General features: G+C 40.1%; 1 long non-coding RNA gene across 1 annotated transcript; it reads left to right on the plus strand.

Moving 5' to 3' along the window:
* Positions 1-1147: 1147 nt before the first annotated feature.
* Positions 1148-9486, plus strand: LOC139081851 (uncharacterized). The gene is made up of 2 exons (XR_011537295.1): positions 1148-4302; positions 6607-9486. It is a non-coding gene; the product is annotated as an uncharacterized lncRNA (long non-coding RNA).
* Positions 9487-11324: the final 1838 nt, after the last annotated feature.

Consider the following 11324-nt stretch of genomic DNA (forward strand, 5'->3'; position numbering starts at 1 on the left):
TTTAATGATCAATATTTCTTTTTTATGTAGAAATCGTTTAAAAATATTTGATTGACACTGGAAAATAAAAACAAAGATCTGGCATTACAGGGAGAAAAATATCTTTGAATCCTTGATTCATGCACTCATAGTATTCGAAAATTTATAGGATAAATTTATAAATTTATATGATAGCATGATGAGAAGAAAGTTCAGTCTGACATTAAAAGGCAGGTGTTGTAGGAAGTGGGAAGGAAATAAAGAAGATTTCCTGAGATTTCACTCTCCAAAGGAAGTATAATGGTGACTATAAATTTCTGAAATAAAATGCCCAACTTTGTTTAAGACATTTTGAAATTACGCTTTATGTCTTGAATGACGCAATGGAGCCAAGTCAGGAAACGGTCCCCGATCCGAGGGAGCGTTTGGCCTGCACTTACAAGCTACGCTGTGGAGGAGCGTGTGCTGTGTTCTCACTGGAGGAAGCGCTCTCCACGGCTCCCTCACTGGCTGCACGTACCTTTCTCTCACTTGCCCAGATTCATCTTTGCTCTGAAATACTGCACTCTTTCTTCATAGGTTTAATTGTCTTTGTTTGTCCAATTCCACGAGTCTGAACTTTCACCGGCTCTGTTTAATATTTCCCTTGACATGTGCAGACCATTGTTGCTCTTCTGTATCCTGGGGAGAGGAGCGAGTAAACAGCGCACTCCCTCTGCTTCACTGGCAAGCAGTGCTACATTCAGCAGTTTTCTTAGCATGCGGTCTGTAAGATACTTCTACAGACAGCAGAAAAATGATGCTACCAATCTTGCATGCACGTACACAGCAGTTTTGAAAGTCCTTATCTCTTGCCTGTTAGTCATGTTCTCTGAATCAGATAATGATCAGAGTGAGGGGCGATTCCTCGTATGATTAAGTACTCAATGAAACGGGATCCGCCTTCTGAACGATGTCTCTCCTTCCCCACCTTGTGAGGTAAGAGTCTAGAAGCAGTTTTGTAGGACTCACAGCTGGAGAGCCCAGAGCAGTTGGGATTCAGCTATCTCTAGGATGTAATGTTTTATTTAGAGTTTCTACTGTGGGGAATGCTGAATTTTATCATTGTTGCCACCTTCCCTTTCTTGACACTTTCCTTTACCTCTGAAGGGGATCTGTGAAATGAAAGTTAACTGGAAACGAGTCATAATGAATCTCATAGGGAAAAAACTTCAAAATCTGTTCATTAAAATCCTATCAAGCACAACACAAGTTCCATTTCTTTCATGAGGCCTTTTAAAACCAACCCAACTAGTGATTTCACATCCCTCTGAACTTAAAAGTCTGGTTATTTTCCCTACCACTTATTTGATAATGATCAGAATGATGGGTGATTCCTCACAGTATTACGTACTCAATGAAACAGTATCCGCCTTAGGAGCAATGTCATTCTTGTATTGGTTCTTTATATTGGGTTTTTTTTTTTTACCTCTTATTTACCTTTTCTTCCCCTGTACTACTTGTAATAAATATATGACTACTTCCCAACCATGTCACAGGCACTTCCATGTCAGAAACATCTATATTCCCTGAAGCATCTAAAGCTGTCATCTGTGTGAAGTTATTTTTAAAATTAAAAGATGAATATATTTCCATGTGAGCAACTCTAAGTTCTTGAAAAGTATGATGTCTACTTTAAGGTGCCAGAAACAGTAGTCTTTGTAAGAACTCCCGTGGGGAGCAGAGGTTTCTTAGATCAGTGCATCCTCATGTGTGGAAGGGAGAATAGCTCTCTGTCTTTCTCTGATGTTCCCTACAACCCTGCTCTGGAGAATCCCCCAGGCTCCACACTGGCCTGTGTGGAGCTGCTTGATATCCACTTGAGATATGGATAGTGCAATAAATCTAGCAAATGTGACCGTACATTTTCAGCAGGGATGTTCACTTTATCCTGCTCCTAGGCTATCCCACACTGTGGTCCCTCCTACATTCCAGCCCAGATGCGCAAGGAAGCAGTCAGACTAAGCAAAGTTCCAGTGCAGAAAGACCCACTATGTTTTTCATATTCTGCTAGGCATTCTCCTCCCCATGGGTTGAGCTGTTGAGAAGGGGTGGGTAGAATTTTATTTCTGTGTGGGTAAAAACTTTTTCATAAAAACCATAAAACATATGTGGGGATTTAGGAGATATTTGCATAAGAGCAAGAGTTTTATTAGTAGAAAATAGATTGAGACCCCACTCCAAAGGCAGCACCAAGAGCAGGTTTAGCTGCCTCCCCATAATCTGCCTCATTATTTGATATAATGTGGATTTTTCAATATTATGTAATGTGCCAAGCAAACACAGCTTTAAGATTGCCATCTCTTCCGATAATATTGCTATCTCTAAACCTTTTTTATTTAGACATTCTCAAAATACCATTTCAAATGCTTTTCTCTGAGATGGAAAGTTGTTGAAGTCTCTCTGATATTTAAAATTTAAGTGGACTTACATTTCCAGCCAAGATTGAGTAACAGGGACCAGATTTATCCTTCCATCTGAATCTACCAAAAAAAAAGGAAAAATATATATGAAATATATGGTTTTCAGGACATCAGACATTGGGCAACATAGGACAGTTATCTCTGAAAGACAGGAAACAAATTAGATGAACTCTACATTTGCCTGAGCGCACTGCTTTAAGAGAATTTCCAGGCTGTGATGCAAAGAGGGGAAACACCAGGAGCTGGGTAGATTCCCTGAGTTAAGTAGATGGAGCTGAGAATGCAGGGAGACCAAGACAGGTAGAGGTCACAGGACAGAGTACCAAAGAGGAGAGTCAGAAAGCCAGAGATCTACTGAGCGTCCCCTGACTATGCAGCAGAGTACTCATCAGTGCATGTGTGTGAGAAAACTATCAGAGGCAAGAGAATCCCCCAAAAGGATTAGAGGGAAGAGTACAAACACTCACATAAGGCTGGGTATAAGGCTCCTGTTCTGACCAGCCAGATTGGAAAACTTTGACATGCACAGGGCATAGGATAGATTGTTCAGAAGTGTTTAGACTCAGCAGTGGGGGATAATTAGCCAAAGACAAAGCATAACTCTGGTTCCACTTAATAAATCTTAAAAGCAAGACCCAAAGGGATCAAAATGTTTCCTACTATCTTAACTGTACCCCAGAAAAAAGCTCAAGAATATTGATAGGAACACAAAAATATCCAGCACTCAGCACAATAAAATTCACAATGTCTGGCATCCAATCAAAGATTACAAGGCATGCAAAGGAGCATGAAAATAGAATCCCAAAATAGGAGAAAAATCAATCAACTGAAACCAGAACTGACACACATATTAGAATTAGCAGACAAAAGCACTAAAACAATTATTGCAACTGTATTCTGTATGTTCAAAAAGTTAAGTAGACATGGAAGAAATAAAAATAGCCAAATTGAACTTCTAGAGATGAAAACTACAATGTCTGAGTTGAAAAATACACTGGATAGTATTTTGCATTAGTATTGATAGTATTAATGGTAGCTTAGACATTGCAGAAGAAAAGATTAGTGAATTTGAAGGCATGACAATAGAAAGAATAAAAAATTAATGGATCCATGTACTCTGACTAGGTCAAGGAATGGCATGGAAGCTCCTGGGGGAAAATCTTCTGTGAAGGTAGAAAGAGACAGAGTTGGTGAGCTGATCCTTGCTCTGAGTGTGTAGTCAGAGGGAACTATAGATTTGAGTTTACAGGGTTGCAGACACTAGAACCACTCCCAAATTAGTCATCCACCTTAGTGGGGTTGGCAGTTGTGGGGCTTTTGCACTTACAGAGTGGTGGCCTGAGTGACATTAAGAACTGTCGCAGTGGAGGCTGAGACCAATTTTAATGCTAACATTCATGGCTGTAGTAACGACTATCCTTTCATGCACCCAGAAGAATCACTTGTTGATTGCAGCAACCATCACCATGAAGCAGCAGTAGCATGATGTAATGCAGGCTGGGACGGGTGGAGAGCTTCCCTGGATTATACAGGTTTTGGCTGCATTAACAGGCAGAAGCGACACAGCACGTTCTGGACACCCAGCTTCTCATAGAATTTGTGGAGTTCATCATTCTTAGAGAAGGAGCAATCTGAGTTCTGGTTCCAGCACCAAGCCAAAGGCAAGCATGGCTGGTCTTTCATAATGAGTAAGCCTCCTGAGGGGTTCTGGGACATATCAAGATAGGAGAACCTAGTGGAAAAGAGACTATGATCTTCCTGTTAACGCGGGCATGAGTGTTGCACTTTGGATTCGTCCTGGGAGATTATTCGCCAAACTGAAACTTGGGCACTCCACTTACATAGGAGAAATCGAAGGCATGTTTCTTAACTCTTTACCTGCTAAAATGTTTTTAGAGAAAAGTACCACAATAAACAAGAACAAATAGTCCTAGAATGGAGATTTTTGGAAACTCTGCCCAATTTAAACTTTGCCCTCAGATTCCACTAAACTTCATGTATTATTTTGCTTTATTGTGAGTTGTCACAACATTGTCGATTTGTCAGTCGAGATGAATATATAACTCTTACTCAATTCCATAACTTCGTTTTATCTACTCCCACTATTTTGAAGGGTTATAGCTAACGCACACATGGATTTAGTAAGTGCCAGGTACTGGTCTACACATTGACTTAAGTCACTAAATACAGCTCGCTCAAAAAGCCTCAAATCTAGCCCTCTCTACTCATTAAAAAAACACCATTAGAATGTGAAACATTTCCTGCGGGAAAAATACAGAATGTAGTTAAAAAAAAAATGCTGTCTGTACAAGACTCAACTTGATGCAGAATTAAAATGACTTACTTAAAGATTTCACATGATGAGTCTTGATTTGCATTGTCTTTCACAAAAGCCTTATCATTCAGACGTGCTTACACTTGAATGTAATGATTCAGGGCTTTTTACACAAAGATAGTTGTAACTTTATGTAAAGCCACATAAAACATTACATCTATAAAAAAATCTTGCTCCTAAAGTGTACATGAAAGAAATGAAACTAAGTGGGAGTGGTAGAAAGGGATGGTCTTAATTTGAACAGAATTGCCCAAGCATGCAAATCTCAAGGAGTCCAACAGCTTGTTATTTTCAAGTAAATCTCTTTCCTGATAGGCAGTGTTTTCTGCCTTATTACAATGGAAATTGTTTCCAACCATTTTGTAAATTAAAAAAATTCTAGACTCCCTAATTATGATTTATATAGCTGCATACAGTCCTATACTCCAAAGCAAAAATGTCAACTATACCTTCCTTTTATCTGTTTTGTAAAAATGCCAATGTCAATTTTTTTTGTACTCAAAGAATAGCTTTTTATGTGAATAATTCCAAAAGCATAAGAACTAAAACACGATAACTTAGCAAATATACTAATGTTTGACAATTAACGGGTTTGGGGTCTTTGTAAGTTGCATTTTTAAAAGAAACATCTCATCAGTGGGTGTTCTTGAGTTATTGTATTTTCAACATCAAATGAGTTTTATTATTATAAAACCCTGAAAATATGGAAGCAACTTTTATAAGTATTTTAATTAAAACAATAAAATTCTCAGGTAATTGTATTCTTTACCTATTGCTAGTCTTTTCACAGATACAGATTATGTTAAAAAAATCAGGTGCTATAGTATTTCAGATTTAAGGGAAAACTAAGTATTCAGTTCTGCGTGCTTTTCTTCTAGCCCTCAATAGAGCCAGAACCTGTTAAAAGGATCTTCACTCCTCTAGGCCACTTACTAACATTCAACCCTAGTGTACTAAGTGAAACTTTCTTTGCCTGAAAAGTGTATGTAAAATTAGGAAAAATTAGTAAAAAGCTCACTTTGCCCTGAGAAATAGCTTATTCACTCACAGAAATATGACCAAGAAAAGAAAACAAAAACCATAATTCTGCTTATCATCTTTACTTTAAAATATTAATATAAACTATTCCAACAGATTATGCCTTAATCTTCAAGAAAAATAACGTATTAAAAATCATGCTGAGGGGCCGGCCAAGGGGCATAGTGGTTAAGTTCACACATTCTGCTTCGGGGGCTAGGGGTTCACTGGTTGGATCCCAGGTGTGGACCTATGCACCGCTTATCAAGCCATGCTGTGTCAGGCATCCCAAACATAAAATAGAGGAAGATGGGCACAGATGTTAGCTCAGGGCCAATCTTCCTCAGCAAAAAAAAAAAAAAAAAAAAAGGAGGCTTGGCACCGATTTAGCTCAGGGCTAATCTTCCTCAAAAAAGACCAACAAAACACTGAAGCAGCAAATTGTACTAAACAGGTAGTTCCCCAAAATGAAGTATTCCAAGTTTCAATACCAAAACCAATTTTTCAAGATATCAAGGTAAAGTCAGCCTAAAGTTTTTCATGAAAGTTATTCTTTCCTGTGTACGAAAATATAATTTATCAGAATCCGAATCACCAGAAAAAATACTTTTTAATTATATTGCTATTCGTATGATTTGAATAATAGTGTTAGTTACGTGGGAGTTTGGTGCCAACGTATTGGCCCAGCCCACAAAGACATGTGTCTGTTGAGCAGTGCCAAACACGGCTAGGTTGTGAGGATGACGTTATTGTGGGGAATCTCAGCTTAAATTTAATAGAACTTAATAAAATGTCTTGAACTTATCTAGTGAGTCAAGAGACTGAGGACTGTGTTGCAGACCCGCCAAGAGCCTGTTTGCATCTGGATTGAATTACCTCCGGAAGAAGAATTTATCCCACAGGAAGAGAGGGGGGGCCCTCGAGTGTATCCTAGACGAGTACTCGCGTCAGGAGGAGGATGACTTCTGAAGACAGCAGCGTCTGTCCCTCGGCTCCGCTTGCCTACCCTGGCCTTTGCCTGAGGCCATGGGGTGGCAGCAAGACAGAGGGGCCTGGATCAGGGTGTGACATCCGCCAGCAGCGGAAGATTTTGCCAGCGCTGGTGGCACTGTTCCTCTGGGTGTTAGTGGCTGCGTCTGAGCTGGCGGCTGCAGCACGGCAGGGAGGGCCAGCATCAACAGCCAGTGCCATCATGGCGCTGGGCGGATTCTGGGGCCGTAACCATGGAGCCAGGACAGAGCAGGGATAGTGGAGAAAATGTTGGCTATGACACAGCAGCTAATAGTGCTATGAGCGTGGGACACACACCTGCAAATTCTTGGGTATAATTAGGGGACTTTGTCAGGTCCCAGGGGGACCAAACAGTGAGTAGTGTTGCAAAAGACTGTTAGGGATGCAGCATAGACCATAGAAACAGACTGTGTGGGTTTAAATCCTGCCTCCGCTGCTCGTCAGCTATGTCCACAACCTCATCTCTACTTCCTCGTTAGTGGCATTTACCTACCTCAAGTTGTTATGAGGGAGGATGAAATAGTCTTTTTCTCTGTACAGGAGACTTTGACAATTTTGCCTCATTAGGACTAAAGCCAAATGTGCTAGTTAATCAGAATATGAAATTTTAGCGATCAATATTCCTTCAGAAGCATTCTTTTTTTCCCTCAGGCTGTTTTACTTAAATTTACTTTAATTTGGGCTTTGCTAAGACTTTGATTGTAAGCTGGATCTGAAACAGAGGCTTTGTTTCACCAACACCTTTTACTCCTGTCTCTTCTTCAACACGTCCTTTGCTTCTCACTGAGTGTTGGGGTAAGGATAAGTACATTATCTTAATTGTCTACATGTATGCCTATGTCCATACGCTCATCTGTGTCCATACCCACACAACTGTCTATCCCTCTCTATTCTCTCCCTGTCTCTCTCTTCACACTGTGATAGATTCTGGCAAGATGAATGCAACAGTACTTCTGTCCATGTATGCTTGCCACTTAGCACTGTCACTTTTGCCACTCTTCCCATCAAGATGGAGGGCCTATTTCCCCATCCTCTTAATACGGCTGGCCTCGCGACTTGCTCTCGTCAATAGAATGAGGCAGAAGTGATGTTGTGTGGCTTTAAAGACTATGTCATAAAAGGCCTTGCAGGAGGCAGGACTTCCAGAATGGCCAGAAACAAGAGTCTCTCTTCTTCAGAGAGAAGCTTAGCACATACTTGTCCTAAAAAACAATAATAAAACCAGATAAAAATTTGCAAAAACAATTTTAAGACTCTGGAAATTGACCAAGGACAACAACTTGAGAAGCTCTGGTTGAAGAAAAACTACAGAACCGCTCTAAGAATGGTGGGAGTGTGGCGTTTCAGGCGGGGCTGCCTCCAGTCTGTGTCCCAGGCCCCATCAGCTCCACATCACAGAATTCTGCAAGGGTGGGGCCGGCTGCGAAGACAGGCAGCCTCAGGGCCTCAGCAGGCTAGTTGATTTGGAATAGAATGCAGAAAAACACATGCCTAGGGGTACTGATAAAAAGAGTAATGATCTCTGCAGAAATGCAGGGAGGCCAACATGGCTTGGTCTGAGATCACACTGGTTGGAACAAGTAACAGATCAGCAGGTCAGCAAGAAATTTAACAAGGAGCCTGAGAAATGAAAGCTGAGAGCACTGCATTAGGGAATCACTAAATTAATCTAGCTGGTTGCAGGAAATAAGGTCAATAAACAAAAATCAACAGTTTTTCTATATGTCAACAATAAAAACTGAAAACTGAAGTTAAAAATACCATTCTCTAGCTTCCAAATACATTAAATAGTGAGGGATAAATTTATCAAAATGTGTGCAAAACCTGTACACTGAAAGTCATAGAACTTTGCTGAGAAATTAATGTCACCAAATAAATGGATAGATATACCATGTTCATAAATTGGAAGACAATATTTTTAAGATGTCACTTCTCCCATATTGATCTTGGGATTCAACTCAATCCCAGTCAAAATCCTAATGGGCTTTTTTTGGTAGAAATTTAAAGCCAGTTCAAAATTTGATATAAAAACACAAAAACCTAGATGCACCAAAACAATTGTGAGAGAGAACAAAGTTTTGGAGAATTTATACTGCCTGATTTCAAGGTTTGTTATAAAGCTACAGTAACAGAAAACATGAGGTATTCATATAAGAATAGATATATAGAACAATGAAAGAGAATAAAGAGACTAGAGATAAATCTACATACATATAGACAGTTAATTTTTACCCAGTAAAAATTATCAAAGATATCAACATAATTCATATAGAAATGGTAATTTTTTTAACAAGTAGTACTGAAATAACTGGATAGAAGATACCAGTTGTATAGAAGAAAATGAATTTTGACTCATAATACTTTACTATATAAAAAAAATAATGTGAATTGATCAGAGACCTGAATAAAAAATTAAAACTATGAAACTCCTAGATGAAAATATTTGGGACAAGCAGAGGTTTCTTAGGGCACAAAAGGTATTAAATATAAAAGAAAGAGTTGATAAATTGGACTTTATTAAAAACCTCTGCTCTTCAAAATATACCACAAAGAATATGATAAAGCAAGCTATAGACTAGAAGAAACAAAATTAGAAACAACTTGATTTTGTTTAGTAAATTTGAGGACTTGCATGTCCCATGATCCAACAATTCCATTCTTAAAGTTTATACCCTAGAGAAACAATTAAATGCTCCAGGCATAGTGTGTGTGTTTATTGGGGCACGAGTTTATCTCCATCTCAAAATTCCACTGGGTCCCTAGCCCACCCCTCAACATCCATCCCACCACCTCCTCCCACCAAAGAACCCACCAAACTTTGTTAATAGGATCTTCTCATTTCTTTCTAGTCCTTCTTTCAGGGCCACTGACCTTCTGGCCCCACCTCCACATGCCCAGGCCCTGTCATCTCCAGGGTTCTTAAGTATACCCTGACAAAATCTTACTCGCATGTGTGTGTCTGTGTGTGTAGTTTTTCTCAACTGATACTCAAAACCTCCTTCCTTGACATTTTTTCCCATCTCATAATGTTCGTGACTCAACTAGACTTTGAAAGGAAAAGAAGTGAAATAAGCTAATGGCCTAACGACGCCCCAGGTTCCAAGTATGTACATTTGCCAGGCACCACTAACTGATCTGGGAGACCTTTCATCCATGCTCCCAGGAGCATGGGGGCACCAGGGGCCCTCGGCAATGACCCTCACCTTGGCTTCCAGGCCGGTATGGGTTGTTGTGACTGCCCTTGCAGTGTACCTGGACCTTCCCTGCTGCAAGAACTTACTGTCGAGAGAAGAAACTTTGGTTGAAGAGCAAGTACGCCTAGTGTAAAGCCACAGGGACATTTTCCTGTGTCAGTCCTTCTGAGGGGACAATGACTTAGGTTGTCCTGTTGCACGAACGTTTCCTGATTTCAGTTGGGAAGTACACGAAGCCACTTCCCTCAGACAACTAGATTGCCGTTTTCCTTACAGAGAGGGAAACTCCCCCTAGTTAGTTTTGCTATGAGATATGGCCTCTCCTGTTGTCAACTCTGTCGAATCAGTGTGGTGCATTAGGAATAAGTTTACGAGAACTTAACTGAGAAACCCAGTGTGGGAGAGGGGAGAATTCCCCCTCTTTCCTCTCTTGGTTCTTACGGCTGGTAGAATAATTAAAATGTCTGATTAACAAGACATTAAAAGGAGAAAATCCAATTTATTAGGTACACACAGTAACCCCACATACATGAGAAAGTCAGAGATCTCAAATACATGAGCGGTTCAGAGGCAGAAAGGTAAAATGGGGTATTTATGCCACCTCAAGCTAAGGAATGGGATAGGAGCCTGGAGCTTCAGAGAGGAGGAGAGTGACTCACAGACGATAAGAAGAGCAGTAATTAGAGGTTTGCCCTGCCGTACAGATAGGTCATAAAAAGTCATTTCTGATAATAGCTCTCATTATGGGCAAGGCCCTCGATTTAAATTCTTTCAGGAGAGGTGAGAGTTTCTCTTGAGTCTGCAGGGTCTCAGTTGCCTTCGGCTCAGAATACTCCATGTGCCAATGCTGCACATGCTGGGGAGGCCCGCCCTGCACCTCAGCACCAGTGAGGCCAAATTTAGGGGTATTTCACCATGTGATGCACTGAGCACGATGTAAATACTGTTTTTTCTTTCCCATACTTGTTGCATGTAGAGAGCATATATATATAATTAAATTAAAAATATATAAAATATTACATTAATAGACTTTATTTTTTAATAGTTTCAGGTTGACAGAAAAATCAGCAGAAAGTACAGAGAATTCCCACATGTCCCCTCATTCGCCCCCAGTTTCTCCTATTATTAACATCTTGCGTTAGTGTGGTACACGGGTTACAGCTGATGAGCCAATATTAATGCAGTATTAATAAGTAAGGTCCACATTTACACCAGGGTTCATTCTTGGTAAGTTCTGTGGATTTTGACGAATGTATAATGCAATGCAGCCAGCATTACAGTGTTACACAGGATGATTTCACCGCCCTACCCCCCTGTGCTCTCTCT

This window comes from Equus przewalskii, chromosome 2, assembly GCF_037783145.1.
Source record: "Equus przewalskii isolate Varuska chromosome 2, EquPr2, whole genome shotgun sequence".
NCBI classification, from domain to species: domain Eukaryota; kingdom Metazoa; phylum Chordata; class Mammalia; order Perissodactyla; family Equidae; genus Equus; species Equus przewalskii.